The sequence below is a fragment of the Chaetodon auriga genome, chromosome 13 (assembly GCF_051107435.1).
Source record: "Chaetodon auriga isolate fChaAug3 chromosome 13, fChaAug3.hap1, whole genome shotgun sequence".
Taxonomy (NCBI): Eukaryota; Metazoa; Chordata; class Actinopteri; order Chaetodontiformes; family Chaetodontidae; genus Chaetodon; species Chaetodon auriga.
Genome location: NC_135086.1, coordinates 24959291 through 24964127, shown reverse-complemented (window position 1 = coordinate 24964127; position 4837 = coordinate 24959291).

The window sequence follows — 4837 nt, the reverse complement described above, 5'->3', positions numbered from 1 at the left end:
TTTCCACTGAGTTGTGCATTAAATTAAGCAACATTCACAATCATCCTGGGTATGGGTCAAAAGGGGGGCAAAAGGCATGTTTGAGCATGACCTATAGATGAAAATACTTGTGAATAATATTTGTGACAATTGAAGCATGTGGTGATGAATAAAGCAGATGAATCAAAAAAGAAAAAAGAAAAAAAGTTCTCTAAAGCGTAAGAGAGATGGTCCCACTCTATCAAATGCATTTTCTGTTTCCAATGGTATCCGAGTTTAGTGGGTATTGTAGGTAAAGGGGTTGTAGATGCTTAGAGGTTAGAAAAGGAATGCCTATTTTAAATAGGCAAACTGTACAGACATAGACCAGACCAACTCAAGGAGGATTACTTGACTTCACGTTTTAATAAGGAATTAGGTCAAAGTGTCCTCAGTTAGAGGGTTAGAGGTCAGGGCATACACAGGTACGGTAGGAGCTATTGTTTGTTATGATCCTACAGACCTGTCTGTTCCAAGTGTTTTCCCTTTTTTCCTTTTCCCCAGTGTTATGTGTTGTCTGTCTGTTTTCCTTGTCTGTCTAGCTGAGTGTGTCTCTACACCTGGCCAGCTCCACCTCCACAGGTGCACACCTGATGCGCATAACTCTGATTTAGGCACAGGATAAAAGGGGAGAGCTCTCTCCTACCTGTTGCCGGATTGTCCTGACTCTTGGCATGATTGTGTGTCCCATGAGTGTGAGTACTGAATTCACCGACTCCTCTCCTTGTGAGTTTGCTAATGTCTTTCCATGAACTGCTACTCTAAGTCTGTTTATGTGTTTCAGTTGCCTGCCTGCCATGTCAGCGTGTGCCCTGCCTCAGACCCGTTGCAACAGAGCTCCCTTAGTTTTTCCTCCACTCCTTTTGAGTGCACTTTTTGTTGTCAAATTATTATTGTAAATAAATTTTGTTCTTTATCTCACCACCCCTCTGGTCTGCATCCTTGGGTCCAAACTAAATTCTCAGGCGAAAGCCTAACATTATTTGGTTTTTACTGTCCAATAGAGTACCACAAATGTAGAAGGTAGTTCTAGAATATCCGTAATAGGGAATAGTTCAAGGAGTAGAAAGGAAAAAACATGTGACATTGGGGGTATTAATACATCCCATTAGAAGGGACCATTTCAGGATTTGGTGTGGCACTACCTTGGTTCACTTGTGGACGTTATGTTGCTCATCAACTTCTCCTTAAAGCATTATGCCTACAATAAATACTTCTGCATAAGACATCTGAAGTCTCCTGGTGAACTCCTTCCTTCAGCTCACAAGAATTTCCACCACAGTTTTCTGGTTGTGCTTTTTGTTCGTTTTTTTTCCCCACTCCTTATGAGTGTGCCTTTTGTCCATTCTTACTGTGTTGATAAATTGTTTTTTTTTTTTTTGACTTATTTGACTCTCTGGTCTGCAGACTTGAGTCCTGAAAATTTACCTAGCACAAGCTTAACACTAGGGGACCATTTATCAAGTCAAATATATTTGTTGTGCCAACTTGATCAGTTTTTGCAGGCCAAGTTTACTCTCATAGCCTGTGTATGAAATGATCTCTTCCTTAATTTAACATCCCTTTAACATCTCTGATAGGAGAGATGTGGAAACATCCAGAGTCCTTTTAAAACTTACGAAAAGGTCAATTTGCTGTGATTTTAATTCAAGCTTGCGTTCAGATGCCATGGCGCTTGCATCCGAGTAACATTTTTCAAAAGGATGATAATGGAAACTCCAGCATGGTCGGATAGCACAGTTATTTCATATTGTAGATGGATGGAAGTAACCTATCATCTCGGACTCGTACTCGTTGTCTTCCGCTTATCCGGGTCCGGGTCACGGGGGCAGCAGCCTCAGCAAGGGAGCCCAGACAGCCCTCTCTCCAGCCACTTCCTTCAGCTCCTGTTGAGGGATCCCAAGGCGTTCTCAGGCCAGCCAAGAGACATAATGCCTCCAGCATGTCCTGGGTTGGGCCCGAGGTCTCCTCCCTACTGGACATACCTGGAACACCTCCCTGGGGACATGCCCAGCAGGCATCCTCTCCAGAATCCTGAACCACCTCAACTGGTTCCTCATGACGCGGAGGAGCAGCGGCTCTACTCTGAGCCCCTCCCAGATGTTTAAGCTCCTCACCCTGTCTCTAAGGCTGAGCCCAGACAATCTGCAGAGGAAACCCATTTCGGCTGCCTGTATTCAGGATCTTGTTCTCTCGGTCATTACCGATGACCATAGGTGAGAGTCGGAACATGGTTCGAGTGGTAAACTGAGAGCTTTGCCTTCCGTCTTAGCTCCCACTCCACCACGATGGACTGTTTGAGCGCCTGCATCACTGCAGCTGCCGCTCCACTCCATCTATCGACCTCCCGTACCTACCCTCCCTCGTGAACAAGACCCCAAGATACTTAAACTCCTCCACTTGGGGGAGGACCTCCTGCCCGATCGGAGTGAGCAATCCACCCTTTTCCGCCTGAGGACCATGGCCTCAGACTTGGAGGTGCTGATTTTCATCTCAACACTTGGCTGCCAACTGCCCCAGCAACAGCTGGAGGTAGTGGTTCGATGCACAAAAAGCAGAGGCGAGATCCTCAGGTCACCAAACCTGACACCTTCTACCACTCAGCTGCGTCTAGAAATTCTGTCCATAAAAATTATGAACAGAACCAGTGACAAAGGGCAGCCTTGTTGGAGCCCAACCCTCACCATGAACAGGTCAGACTTACTACCAGCTACGTGGACCAGACCCCTCTCCCATGCTTACGCCCAGCACCCCTCCATTATCATCTGCTTCCTCTGGACCTCATTCCCCACCATCATCCAGGCATCCTTCTCCTTCATAGTTTCTCTTTTAGAACCAAACCCACCTGTCATCTGTGTCCTGCATTTGGATTCCACTTGATTCCACATAACAATGAAAAAGCAACAGACTGCAAATATAAAACTAGATGTAAAATCCTGTAAAGGGGTGTCTTCCCCCACGACTCAGGAAACATGACCGCTTAGGGGGAGGAAGTGGAACGGGTCACCAGCTTTAAGTTTCTTGGCCCGCACATCTTGGAGGACCTGGGCTGGACTGTGAACACCACCCACATCATCACAAAAGGCCCAGCAGCGTCTCTTCTTTCTGAGAACACTGAAGAGAAACAAATTCCCCTAAGCTCTGCTGAAAAATTTCTACCACTGCACAATAGAGAGTGTCCTCATCTATGGATGTACGGTGGGGTACGCCAGCTACACTGCATTGAAAAGAAACAACTGCAGCGGGTCATCAAGACGGCTCAGTGGATTATCGGCTCCCCACTTCCACGCCTAGAGGAGATCTACTCCAGCCATCTCCTCCGATGGGCCACAAAGATCCGGCATGACCCCGCCCACCCAGGAGACTCTCTATTCACCAGCCTTCCCTCTGGCAGACTCAGAGTCATGAAAGTCTGCACCAACAGACTGAGACACAGCTTCTTCCCCATGGCCATGAAGAGACTGCTGCAGGAACCATGATCCCCCCCCCCCCCCCCCCCCCCAAAAAAAAAAAAAAAAAAGAAGTGGAAAAGCTTACAGCACGTGGTATTCCCAGGTGAACTCCCATCCAAGTATTAACCAGGCCCTGCCTCCCTTAGCTTCCGAGGTCAGACGAGTTCAGCCGTTTTTTTTTTTTTTCTCTTCTATTTATCAAAATCTAAAATCAACAAATATTTGCAGTCAATCACACAATGGACCTTATTGTATAAGATTACATTCTTTTTACCCCATACAGAAACAGAAAACCCCATACAAGACGTTCATTTTCGCAGCACCTAAAGGCCATGAAAAATGCCTAAAAATACAAATAAAATAATCAAGAAATGTACAGAAAGAGCAACTCATTATACTGTAACATGAACCCAAAATACACAAGAACACAAACATAAATCAAAAAATCAATTTTAAACCCTCCCTTATTGTCAACCGAGATTTACTTCCTTTCACAAACCATTTTTCAAACATTTCCTTTGATAAATATTTACGCATTGAAAACATCTCCTTCCTCACCCTTGACTCAAACATCACCCAAACATCCACCTTTTTCCTGTGAAAATGTGCCAAATTTCTTCTTACCTATATTGCATATCTTAAGTTACTCAGTACCAGATTTAGTAAATGTATATTCGCTTCTTTGCTTTTCTTGTCAATTCCAAACAAAATTACTTATTTCCAGTCTCTCTCCAATAAGTCTATATCCCATTTTCCCTTTACCAAAGCTTTTATTTTCTCCAGTACCACTCAAAGCTCTTTACATTCAAACAGCATATGTATCTGCGTTTCTGGCTCTTCCTTTCATACATCACATTTTCTTTCCACATTACAGTTGATTTGGTGCATCACCACATTTGTATAGATCCAGTTATGTCTTATTCTGAAGTCAAGATTCTCATGATCAGAGCTATATCTCATGTTTAATATTTTCCAGATTGTCTTGACGTTTAGTATTGGAAAATAGTTCAACCACACAACTTCTAAATTAGGTTCCTTCAATTCATTCCTCAAGAGGATCTTATACATCATTCTGATGTGTGCTTCTGACAGTTGTTTTTTCTCTTCCATATGATCTATGTACACATCTGATAATCCACTCACACCAAGTTTGACCGTTTCTTTTTCAATGCAATTTAACCAGACCATCGGTAGACTCGGTTTGATGCCTTCATGTTCATGCTTTTACTGTTAGGATCCTGTTTTATTTTGGTAGCCTTAGTTCCTGTTTTATTTTGGTAGCCTTCCCTCTTATGTCTTAGTTACTTTACGGCCTGTATGTTTCGTGGTATGTGGTGGATTTTGGTTGCCTTTACTTTGTGAAATAA